Raw genomic sequence first — 13,745 nt, forward strand, 5'->3', positions numbered from 1 at the left:
TTTTACTTTCATCATCAATGTGTTTTTATTTTAATCATTAAAATATATATTTTAAAAATCATATAAGTAACACATGTTCATGATTTTAAAAAGAGAAGTGAAAAAGTAACTCTTCCCTATGCTTCTTTTACCTATACCCACGTAGCACTTGGCCTTGTGTATCCTTCCAGAAACTTCCTATGCATTTACGTGCATTGTCCCCTTAAATATGTTCCCATGAATGGTCTGACACTATACATTATTGGTCCCTTCAAATCACTGGTTTCTTGCCGAAACCGGTTTGGCTCAGTGGATAGAGCGTCGGCCTGCGGACTGAGGGGTCCCGGGTTCGATTCTGGTCAAGGGCATGTGCCTTGGTTGCGGGCACATCCCCAGTGGGGGGTGTGCAGGAGGCAGCTGATTGATGTTTCTCTCTCATCGATGTTTCTAGCTGTCTATCCCTCTCTCTTCCTCTCTGTAAAAAAAAAATCAATAAAATATATTTTTTAAAAAAATCACTGGTTTCTCTTCTTTCTTTCTATCCCCCTTCGTTCTTTTGTTTCTTAAAGTAGAGACTGTTCTGAGTGGTACACAATAGATCTATTCTATTCTCTCTCCCTTTAAAAATAGCTGTGCAGTATTCCATTGTGTGGGTATTCCATAATTTATTTAGCCAGTCTCCTACTGATGAACATTTAAGTAGCTTCCAGTGTTTTGCTATTTCAAACAATGCTACAATGAACAACCTTGGACGTATACATATTGTGTGTTTGGTGCAAATCTGTTTGTACCTTGAGCCAAATGTTTTAAATGAATGACTATGGTAAAATTACCTTAAAAAGAGGTTCTGATGGATTTGTTTTTCTACAGTAAATTTACACTCTGCCCTGCCCTCTTAAATATTGACGTAGAAGGGTTTCAACTTTGGTTGATGGCGTAAACTCAGGAATAAGTGTTGACATACCCTGGCCTCAGTGGCTGGAGGCCATGAGGAAAGGCGTCCCACTGACCTGCAGCTCACAGAACGAGGCATACTCATTCTCACGTTCTCACGTTTGTCACTGAGAATGCCAGCCCAGCATTGCCAGATCTTGCGATTTTTAAACAGAAGGTAGAAATCTGGATTTTAATATGAGATGTTTGATATTTAACTGTTGACAAATAATTTATTTAAAACACACACACACACACACACACACACACACACACACACACACACACACACCAGTGAATGGATCTGTAGGTGCCAGAGGCTGACACAGTCTCTGCCTATTTAAATGTAACGGATTACTAATTTTGTGAAATATTGCTCTATCTAGAATCTCATAATTCTGTTGCATAGCTTATTCAATTTCAGGTTTTTCAACACCCTTCCCCAGATTGCCCTGTATTTAGGCAGTTGTTTGTGAACACTGTTTAGAAATCACCCACCCAGTGTTTGTTTAAGTCTTTTACAGGAACTCGGTATAGCAGCAGGCAAAAGGTTCTTAGAGACAGGCTTCTCTCTCCCTGAACCAGGATTGCTTTCAACCGTTGTGTTTGGGAAGGGGTGGTGGGGGTGCGGGTGTCCCTCAGTCTGTTTTAAAGTAGCAGTTGGCTCCATTTGGGTCTCATGGCTCTCTGCCGCCGGTCACTTCTGGGAACTCCAGGATTATAATCCTGGTGTGGTCTCCAAATGGAGGCTGAGATTCAGGGACAAGATGGGAAAGGCCATACTTTCCCAGCTGCCATATTCTTTTTAAAAAATTTAATATATTTTTATTGATTTCAGAGAGGGAGAGGGAGAGGGAGAGGGAGAGGGAGAGGGAGAGGGAGAGGGAGAGGGAGAGGGAGAGGGAGAGGGAGAGGGAGAGGGAGAGGGAGAGGGAGAGATAGAAACATCAATGATGAGAAAGAATCCTTGATCACCTGCCTCCTGCACACCCCCTACTGGGGATCCAGCCAGCAACCCGGGCATGTGCCCTAACTAGGAATGGAACCGTGACCTCCTGGTTCATAGGTCGACACTCAACCATTGAGCCACGCCGGCTGGGCTCTTTTTAAGTCCTCATAATGTCATTGCAGAAGAAATTCACGGAAGATTTTGGGGTGGAGTGAAATACCACATAGAGGGACAAATCCCCCAGACAGGCTGCCTAATAAGGCTTCCCATTGACTCCTTCCTGGGCACAACCAAATTCTTAGCCCTGATTTCAAAACGGTGCTTTCCCCCCTTACCGCCCTCAGTGCCAGTCCCTGTGGCAGACTGCAGGTGCAGATAACAGCTCAGATCCTCTTTCTAGAAAGGACTTGCTGGCTGCTGGGACTCTGATTCGCTGTCAGCCTCCAGCTGACAGTTAACTCCTTCTCATGGTGGCCCCAGCCAGTGACTGAGCAGATAGTGGTACAAGGACCTTGTCCTTTCTGTCTAACTGGGGGATCCTCTAATGGCCACCTTTGCTTTGGAGCTTCCAGTTGTTTGTCAGATTTGCATCGTGTGGTGTAACAGTTCCTCTTCCTCAGGCCTGCCTGCTCCTTTTTCCTTTCACGGGTGTTACTCTAACTAAACCTTTGGACTCCTAACTCCAACCAGGCATCTGCCTTGTTGAGGGCTCACTGACAGTCTCCTTTCTTCAGAATCTTTCCAATGCATGACCCGCCCCCCCCCCGCCCCCCTCCTCAGCACACAGGGGTGTTCTCCCAGAGGATTGAGGATCAATCTTGCTCCTCATTCAGAGCTTCAGGGCATTCTGAAGCAAGAATCTTGCCGCTACAGTTTGGGTTATTGGAGGGGAGGCTACCGTAGAAAATTGCAGGGTGGGCATTGGCAGTCTAAGGCCCACACAACAGTGCAAGGCCGGCTCTGTAGCTCCTCGTGTTTTCCTTCAAGATTTCTCTGCTCGTATGAGGTGATGAAAAGTCCCCTCACCCCTCCTGAGGCATTCCATTTTCCTGTGAGGAATTTCCAGATCAACTGTGCGCACGCACCCAAGAACCAACATCAATTTTTAGGGAGTATGCAATTTAAATCCACGTTAAGAAAGAAAACCGTTTCCCTAGAGGTGCCAGCCTGCCCGCTCCCGAGATAACGTTTGACATTGTTATGCAAAGCAGTTTCAGCTCTCAGGTCCCGCTCTGAGATCAGTGTAAGAGGCAGGTGGTATGGAATGAATAAGACCCATCACAAGCCTTGCCAAAGGACAGAGCCATACTTCGGAGGGCTCTCTCTTTGTTAGGCTAGATCAAATTCTCGAGCAGAATTGCATTTGTTTTCATCTCTGCAAAGGAAGTGGGGGTGGTTTAAGAATTTATTATCCTTCTGCCTCTAGCAAGCCCTCAGGAGTGAAGGGAATGAATGGGTGGGTTGGTCCTGGTTATAAGTTCTCTGCTCCCTTGGTTTTGAATTTATTATTTTTTTAAAAAATATATTTTATTGATTTTTTTACAGAGAGGAAGAGAGAGGGATAGAGAGTCAGAAACATCGATGAGAGAGAAACATCGATCAGCTGCCTCTTGCACACCCCCTACTGGGGATGTGCCCGCAACCAAGGTACATGCCCTTGACCGGAATCGAACCAGGGACCCTTGAGTCCGCAGGCCGACGCTCTATCCACTGAGCCAAACCGGTTTCAGCGGTTTTGAATTTATTGATACAGGGATTGTTCTTACCTATTGATACTTCATAAAAAAACAAGGCACCATACCATATACACTTTCTAAACTTAAAAAGCACACCTTTATTTTGAAGTAATTATAGCCTCAAAGGTAGTACATAGAGACCCCATGTCCCCTTCCTTCACCTTCCCCCAGTGATGACATATGTAGTACAATATCAAGACCAGGACATTGACATCGGTACAGTACTACTAAACTGGACTAAAGCCCTTATTCAGTGTTCATCATTTTTTATGTGCACCCATTTGTGTGTGTCAGCGTGTATGTGTGTGTGTGTGTGAGCGCACACCTCAGGCTCCTTAACTTGTTGGTATATCTTGGAGATCTCTGACTAGTAGGCCATACAGAGCAGAACTACTTCTTTCTTATTCCTTCTTTCATTGTCTGGATGGATGATCACTTATCAGTCCCCCATTGAAGTCAACTTTAGTTGTTTATGTCTTTTCTCTACTACATATGATGTTGCAATAAATTTTTGTACACATAGCTAGGAGAACTTGTACTAAGCCCAGGTAAATAGTTGAAGTGATGGGGCAAAGGGTATGTGCCTTTGACATTTTGATAGAAATTGCCAGCTGCCCTCCAGAAAAGCTGTGCCCTTTTCCAGTCTTCGAGCACTTTCCATTTCATCACACCCTCATAGCACTCAGTTTCAGCAAACATTTTAATTTTTGCCATCTGGGTGAAAAAAATTTTTTTAATTTACATTTTTTATTAAGATTCTTGTGTATTTTTAAAATGTTTACAGGTATTTGTATTTCTTATTGTATAAACTGCTTTTTTTTTTCATGTCCATTGTCCACTCTTATTGGGTTGTTTACATTTTTCTTATTTATTCTTATACATTCTTTATGAAAGGAAATTAACCACTTGACTTATGTGTTGTGAATATTTTTTCTTAGTTTGACTTTTGAATGCATGTCTTTTTAATATCATGTAAATGCTTTAAAATTTTTATGGATTCAAATTTATCTTATTTTTAAAGGCTTCCAAATTTCATGTCATGATTAGAAAGGTCTTTCTACTCCAAGAGTATAAAAAATTCATGTTTTCGTGTAGTTATTCAATGCTGTGTTTATGTGTGTGTGTATTTAAATCTTTGGGCCATTTGACATTTGTTGTTATATGGGAAATGAGAGAGTTCCAAGTTAATTTCCCCCGAAAATGGTTAATGAGTTATCTCAGCACTGTTTGAGTTACCCCCATGCCTTGATTTCTTTATTATTCCCACTTGTATTTGAACCTGTGTCTGGATTCCATTTCATTCCATTGATTTGTCTGTTCCCAAGTCAGGATTTTAATAGACACTGCAAAAAGGAAAAAGGAAAGTGGAAAAGTACCATAAAATATTTTCAAATAGAATGGCATGGCAATTCAGAGATGGGAGAGAGATTTTTAGTTGGGGTGGTTAGGAAAAACTTGATGGAAAGAGCGGCATTTAAGACAAAGCTTGAATGATGGCAACATTAGCCAAAGGGAATAAAGAGCAAAGGCATGGAGTCATGTCTTGAATATAGTCAAGAGCAAACAGAAATGACTGTATTACTCTTTTGAGGCATTTTGAGCAGACATTTATTAATCAGAATAGCTACAAGTTGAGCACCTCCTATTTGCTATGTCAATTCTGATTTCCACAACAATGAGCCAAATTGATATTATTACCCGTATTTTCCGGCGTATAAGACGACTTTTTAACCCAGGAAAATCTTCTATACGCCCAGTCGTCTTATACGCCGGAAAATACGGTATTCCCATTTTAGGAATGTAGAAAAGTGTCAAGCAGGTTAAGTAACAGCTTGTAAGTGGCTACACTGAGATTCAAATCCAAGACAGTGAACAAACACCAGAATAGAAAACATCACAGTCCGTGATGTCCCTGCTCTGCTCTTGTCACCTGGAGTCCCTTTACCTTCTCTGTCACACCAGTGTGTGTTCTTTTCTCAAAACCAGCATGTTGTGGGAAAGTGCAGGAGAGCCAGAGGGGCCAGGGAATCTGTGTCCCCCCCCTCCCTCTGTAGCCCATAATCAACGACTACTAGGCACAGGGATAGACGTACTCCAGCTCTTTTCCCTCTCATTGGGGTGATTTTGAGGTGTGACCTACAATGCCCCCAAGCCCTCTGTGGGAATGAGTCAAAATTACCCTCTATGTGACTTAGCTTGATATTGCAGCCTTACTGGGCCCCTTCCTGGTCCAGCTTCCTCACTCCTCTAATTCTTTTCCCTGGAAATATTTCCCAATAAATCATTTTCACATGCATCTTTCTATAAGCCAATATTGTTTCAAGAAATGTGTTTCAGTTATGTAGGTGTGTGTGTGTTTGTATATTGTGGTGCCATTTAACATGCATTTCTTACTGTGGAGCCAAAAAGTTTGAAAGCTGCTGTCTTATATACCATGTGCAGTTCAGTGAGCTGGACTGTTTCCTGGATGCCCCAGAATCAGAACTGCGGATCAGATTCCAAGTGTTAGTACAGTGACTTAAATATATTGAATAAAAATGTGTATTCATAGGTCTAGAGAACCCCATCATCTTTGACACAATTGGCTAGACAGTTCTTTGAAATTCTTTGGGCAGTCAAGCATGACAAATAGCTAGCTTTCTTTCTTTCTCTCTCCTCCCCTCCCTGACCCCTGCCCCCCACAACTCAGAGGGGCACCAAGAAGTTACTATTTTAAAAAAAGATTTTAAAAAATTTTCAACTACAGTTGACACTCAGTATTTTTATTAGTTCAGGTGTACAGCATAGTGGTTAGACATTTATATAACTTACAAGCCTGCCAAATAGCTTTCAGAATCCAGATTTCCTTTTGCCAAGATTGATAAATGTGGTATAAAGGTCACGGTGGTTGTTAATTTTTTGCAGACTATCAGAACAGGAAGACCAAGTTTGCCTTGCTGAAAAGCCAGCGGGTATGACTGCCCACAGGCAGGGTCATCATCCAGAGCTCTGGCCTTAGGCTTGGCTTAGAGGGAGGGAGTGAGGTCTTCAGAATTGTTCTTCATTTAACCCCAAAGACAGTGCAGTTAAAGAAAGATAATACGCTGCATACTCACTAACGACCAGTGAGACCTAGCAAAGGTCAGGCCGGTCTCTGTCAGTCAAAGCTGTGGGGATCCCAGGGCACGCCTGGCTATCAGAAGCCACTGGAGGCCATGACTGGAGGGCAGAGAGCACCAATTCCCAAAGTACAGTGGTGATGAAATCTGGAAGGCAGTGCCAAGGAGAGGGGAAGACGCCCATCTTCCTAGGGAGGCCTTGGGGGCCCTGCCATCAAGGTGTAAGTTGAAGATCCTTATTGGTCAGGACATGATGTAAGATTGGCTCCACATTTAGAAAAGAAAAATAAAAGTTGAAAATCTGGTGGAATGATTAAGAAAAAAGGAAGGAGGTTTAGCCCATCAAATTTAGGATGAAGACGGCTGTGAGTTAAGAATTTATAAGGTCTCTACTATTGTCCCAGGGAAGAGCTAGGCTTTCTGCTAGCCATGGACATCCTGGTCACCCTGAAGGTGTGCTGCAGTGTGGGAGTGGGTGCTTATCAGCACCATGAAGGTCTGGTTGAAGGATTCTTTAGAAACAGACAACTCCCTGTTTCCTGATTCCAGATTGACTCCTCTGCCTCCTGACTGTTCTCCAGGAAGGAGGTGTGGGTCATGGACATCTTTTCTAGTGACTGGAAGGGAATGTTCCACAATGAAACTTAATCCATTTGCATATGAGACTAAACCAATTTCCTGTGAGATTGCGTTGTGAGAGTCAGTACCATGCTCCCTCTGAAATGTTGACCACCCAGGTTTCTGGCTGAGCAGTCTGAGGGCCACACCAGGGGTCAGGACCCTGTGGGGCCCAGCCTGAAATGGGCAGTCAGACCTCATGCTGTGAACCACAGAGGAGTGCCAGGATCACACCAGGGAAGATCCTGAGGCTGAGCTGGAACCCTGGGAGTAGGCAGCACAAGCGGATTCCTGACGGAGTAGCAAGCTTTAACTGTTGGTGAGACTGTAGAGTTCAGCAATAGAGGGGGTGTCCCCATGGGGGTGGGGTAAGAGAAACCTTTGATTCTAGGGAGCAGAGCAGGGATGAAAGGGAGATAGGGGGTCAGTTTTGTCCCCAGTTTCTGTTTTGTTGTTGCTGGAAAGTTAGGTGTCTCCAGGGGAATCCTAGCAATGATAAGAGGCTCCCTCACTCTGGATTCTCTCTCTCTGACAGGGTGGGGTGGAGTGGCCCCTGTGAAGCATGGTGGGTTAGGCTGTGGGGAGATCTTTGGCTCATAATGTACAAGCATTAACTATTTTACACTTTATTATATTCATATAGTACTTTCACATAAACTTTATACTGTAATTGTTGTAAGGATATACCATTTCCCCCCTAAAGCAGATTCTAATTAGTCAACAGTATGCTGATTAAGCATCTGTAGGAGAAGCACTGTGCTAAGTACTCTAGGATATTAAAGATTTACAACATAAACCTAGTCTTTGCGCTCAAAGAATTTACAACTGAGCTGAGGAGATAAGACATGTCAAGAAACACCTAGAAGTTAGCGGGTGAGGGTAGGGGTGGGCTGGGAGAGGTTAATGGGGGGGGGGAAAAAGGACATATATAATACTTTCAACAATAAAGATTAAAAAGAAAAAGGAACACCTAGAAGACAACTGCTAAAAACTGCTAAATTATCTACCTACCCACCTCCTTCCCACCCTTCCATTACATCTCCCCACAGTGAGGCTCAATCCTGCCCCAGTTGGCAGGACTCTGGAGGCACTGGGTAGATAAATGAATCTTCCCTCCTTTGCCCCACCCAATCCTCATTCCATGGGACTTAGTCCCAGTTCTTCACACCCCTCTGTCCGCAGCCTTACCTTAGGGCTCAGTAGGGGTGAATGGGAGTAGGGTTTTATGTGAAGATATGTAGAAAATGGATCCTGCAAAGCTGATGGCGCTTAGATAAAAATAGGCTTAATTTCTCTGATCATCTTATATTAAAATTGCATGGGGTCGGTGAGTTGAATGGGTCTGATGTACCTTGTTAAATCGATAAGCATCTGCTAGGTTCAGACATGCAGAAGGAAGAGGAAAGACCATCAGGAGACCTGGTGTAGACTTCTTGGGACTCCTCTGGTTGCTTTTCCGTGTTCTTCACTCTGCCTTTATACCCATATTCTTGAAATAAACATTTCCCTCCACCTTGTGCTAATGCTTGTGTAAGTATAATAGTTTGTGTGTGATTCTTTGAACTAAACAGGTTCAAGAGAGTGACAAAAGTATTACTGGAACTACTTCTGCTATTGGGCCAGTTTTTCTTTTCCTTTTCTTTTTTTAAAATATATTTTTATTGATTTCAGAGAGGAAGGAAGAGGGAGAGAGAGACAGAAACATCCATGATGAGAGAGAATCATGGATTGGCTGCCTCCTGCAAGCCCCCCACTGGGGATCGAGCCCACAACCCGGGCATGTGACCTTGACTGGAATCGAACCTGGGACCTTTCAGTTCGCAGGCTGATGCTCTATCCCAGGTGTCCTCAAACTACGGCCCGCGGGCCACATGCGGGTGTTTTTGCCGTTTTGTTTTTTTATTTCAAAATAAGATATGTGCAGTGTGCATAGGAATTTGTTCATAGTTTTTTTAAAACTACAGTCCGGCCCTCCAACGGTCTGGGGGACAGTGAACTGGCCCCCTGTTTAAAAAGTTTGAGGACCCCTGCTCTATCCACTGAGCCAAACCGGCTAGGTCAGGCCAGTTTTTCTTAACAGGAGTTCCTGGAGAGAATTAAGGTCTACAAAATATTATTTGAGTGACTATTTTCTCAGTTTTCCCAAGGCTGGTTGGTATATACCTAGAGATTGAGAAGGACTGCTCTGGACTCTAGTCCATGGCTCTCAAGCAACACCTGAGCACCCTCCTTTTCACGGCCTGCCACAACTGACCCATAATGACTTCTTGAATCATGAGCTTTGACAGTGTTTACTTTGAGAGTTCAAAGGAGAGACTAGTGCCCTGTGGGTGGTAGTATGGTGAGTTATAAAGTTATTAGACATACAAAGGTCTTATATTAACCTAGGTCTTGTAAACAGTGATTCAAATGGCAAAGGTGAAGAAAGTATGCCTGCCCCATTTGATATATGAATTTAGTGATTTTATGATTTGGCAAGAGGAGTCAAGGTGTTGAGTAAGTCTGAAATTTGTCAGTTTTGAGGAGTAGATAGAGAAGATAAGGGTGCGGTGCCTTGAGCTCATCAAGACAAGGATGGACACCCGTTGGGACAAAGCAGCACAGTAGCCTAGGGTCTCTCTCTTCCTTACTCCCCATATGGTGCTGTGCTGGGAAGAGACCTGGGAAATGCTGTAATGTTGGAGCTTACATGTTTAGGAAAGCATTTTCTCTGAGTCAGGATTGGCCTGCACATTGCCTGACACCTGTGTTTTAGAGGTTGCCAGGGAGATAATACATTCCTCCATGATTCTGGTTTCTCCCCTGACTGGACCAGCAGGCTGCCGAAATAACTCCACCCCTTCTTCTCTGCCATACCAGGCATTGAATCCTGCTTGAAACCCTTAACTTCTCTAGCGTCCTTTCCTTTCTCCCCTGCTGGACTCAGGGAGGATGAGAGGTAGCATGAAAACTTGCCGAACTGCAACCCTCGTTTGTGGGGCTGTGTCTCTGTGTAAAGACCCACTTCCTTAGAATTTCTAGTGTTACCTGTGGAAAAACAAAATTTATTCTTATTCTAGGGTTAGATCTCTCTGCTCTGTGTTCTTATGTACTTTCCTTTGAAATACTTATCATACTAAAGATGGGTTATTTAATATTTGTTTTTCCCAATAGACTGTGAGCTTTGTGGGATCCTGGACTGAGCTTGTCTTGTCCACTGCCATATTCGTATCAACATGTACCACACGAAACCCTCCTGGGCATTTCAAAGAGGGAATTTAAAACAGGGAATTGATTACACAGGAGATGGGAAGAGGTGAGAAGCTGAATGGGATGATGAAATAACCAGACAGGAGTGACAGCAGGAAGCTCCTGCCACCACCAGGGCCCAAAGGACACAGGAAAAGGATGGTGCCACAAGAATCAGAGGCTGAGGCTCTCCCATGGCTGGGGCTGCCAATGATGCTGGATGGAGGGGCTGTCTAGTGGGAAGCTGGAACCACACAGAAACATGATGCCCAAAACAGAGAGAGAGGGATGGGGAAAATAATCTGGCTTCTCCTTACTTCCCAAATCAATATCTTGCTAATGCCTCCCCTTGGCCACTGTAGTTGGGAGATAGTTGGCAAAGATAAACAGGAAGCTGGGTTCTCAGGAGAAGGTTGGGAAAGAGACCTAAGAGCAAACAGGCAATGACTGGTACAGAATGAACTAATAAATGTTTGTTGCTTGCATAAATGAATAGATGTAGAGATATGCATCAAATATTGGCTGCTCAATAATTTAAAGTAGCCACAACCCCCCCATTCACAGCCTGTCAGAACAATTCCATCCCTCACTCCTCTGCCGCTAGTTGCCACAGATGTCTTCTTCAGACGTACGTTTGGACAGTGTAAACCAAGCGTAACTGAAGCTCAAAGGAGAGACAAAAGCTCCAGATCTGGCAACTTCATTCTGAATAGCTTTATTCTGAAACACTTGAATTCAATTTTTTTTTTTCTCCTGCTAGGAGTACCCAAAATACTAGTAAAGATGTAGGCCATTTAACATTGCCCAGTTTGAAATCAAGCCTAGTTTTCGTGAGCCTCGAATCTAACAGCTGCAGGGATAATGTGCCTCAGAATGACACAAGGTACCACTTCTGAGGCAAAGACCTAGGCTGTCCCTCATAGGCAGGCCCTTGGTTAGGGTTTCATGTCACTGGTGGAACCATCTGAGGCTGCCATTCCAGATGGGCTCTGGTGCATTTTCCCATGCAGAGAAGGCTGCAATTCTACAGCGTGTCCACCAGATGGCCACAACACATTCCCCCCCTCCGCTCCCCCCCAGCCCTCCTCTGCCCACCGCCCCCTCTACACCTCCCCGCAACCTCCCCAGAGTCCAGACTAAGCTGAGACATAGTGTCCCAACCAAGCCTTGGCTGCCGGTGGGGTCTCCTCTTAGGTACCTCACGTGTTGGAGCATATCTGGGAAGTAGAGGCTGCACTGATCCCGGAGGGAGGCATTTCCTATTCAGTGCTCTCTTTTCCCCTTCACTGGTTCATTTTACGTTTAATAAGAGTCGATTTCAAAAATTTATAGATGGGGAAATCAAGTAGGAGAGAGGGAGAGGGAGAGGGGAGAGAGAGAGGGAGAGAGAGAGGGAGAGAGAGAGAGAGAGAGAGAGAGAGAGAGAGAGAGAGCATACATATGCATTTTGAAGGTGCGGTGGCAGGAAGTGGGGACATTCTGGTCGCATCAATTCATACCTGCAGTTTAAAGATTATTTAATGTAGAAATTCAGAGCTGGGAAAAGACCTTGGAAATAATTTAGCATCCCCCTCACTTATAGCTAAGGAAACCAATGTAGCCTTTATTGCTTGCAAGATGCCTGGAAGTTCAGAAATTTTAGGAATGCAGTTAATAAGTAGGGTTATTAAGGGGTTTCTGATAAGATTTTATTTCGGTATTCCATCCTTTCTCCTCCTGTCTGAGGCCCAGCCTGAACCTTAAAAGCTGCAACAAGACGCAAAAAGGCATTTTTCAGTTTGCTATTGAAAATGTTTGGTTCTCTGGTTCTAATCCCATCTTTGGTCTTTGGAACTTTCTGGACTCCATTGAAACAGAGGCTAGAAAGAACTGACACAGTAGGAAAATTATCCGACAAGATGGTGGAATGAGTAGAAACCCAATCAAACTCCTAATTACAAATACTATTATAATCAATCAGAAATCTCACTAAAGAATTTTCAGCACTAAGGTAACCTAAGGGAGAATGCATTCAACTTGAAAAATTGATGTGGGCTCCCTGAAGAAGCTTCATCACCCCCCAAAAGAGCCAAGAACACAGTAAACTTTAACCCTGAAAAGGAGCAGCTGCAGGGAGCCACACAGAATTCAGAGTGGTTGGAGCCTCTTTTCAAAGAAGTGAAGTGGACACTGTATCCTCTCAAGTGAGAGAAGGTCAGAACAAAAAAGAATGAAGGTAATAATCATTGTAAAACATAAACTGAAAATGTTCATGTTTTAGTTGCACAGGTAGAAATGGCACTTAAATCATTAAAAAACAAAACAAAAAACCACAACAACTGGGCAATATATCCAAAATTTTAAGAAACAAAATCGGGAAGTGAAACATTCAGGAGGCAGATCTGGGGAATAGAATTTAGCATTTCAATTTCTGAATGGTTAGACTTCCTGAATAAACAACCAAAATAAAAGGCACTCAATCAATAATTAAACATGCAAGAACATATTTTTTCTAGAATCAATAAAAGATTAGACTGAAAACAGAGAAGAATCAGATAGTCTAATAGGATACTTATGAACATTTGAGGAATAACTTGCCATTTGCAACCCAGTTCTCACACTCTTACACCTTTTCACTTGATTTTTTTTCAGAACTATGTGAGGTGGACCGATATTTTTATTTCTCTATTTTACTGATAGAAATTAATCTCCGAGAGGTTAAGTGATTTGCCCAAGGGACATAGCTGGTAAGTGAAGAGCCCACGTTAAGTCCAGGGCTTGCTCTCCAAACTGGGAGGGTCTCATATACACTTAAAACAATAAGGAAAATGCATCTGCAATAACGGGTGAAAAGAGAAGATCTTTTTAAAAAAATTGATTTTCAGAGAGAGAGGAAGGAAGAGGGAGAGAAACATTGAAGTGAGGGAAACACCGATGGGCTGCCTCCCATAAGCCTCAAACCTGGGCATGTGCCCTGATCGGGAATCGACTGGCAACCCTTCGTTGCACAGGATGCCCAACCAACTGAGCCACACCGGCCAGGGCAATATCACCAAGGATGGGAGCGAGAGAGAATGTGTCCATTTATTTTGACCTGGCCAAATTGTCCTTCATGTGGACCAATAAGCTCTTTAGAGTTCTAGAAATCCAATAGTCACCCACCTTATTCCAATGGGCTCTGAGGACTGCTTCTAGCAGAAGTCTTCATTAAACACTTAAACCTAA

The sequence above is a fragment of the Cnephaeus nilssonii genome (assembly GCF_951640355.1).
Source record: "Cnephaeus nilssonii genome assembly, chromosome: 4".
Taxonomy (NCBI): domain Eukaryota; kingdom Metazoa; phylum Chordata; class Mammalia; order Chiroptera; family Vespertilionidae; genus Cnephaeus; species Cnephaeus nilssonii.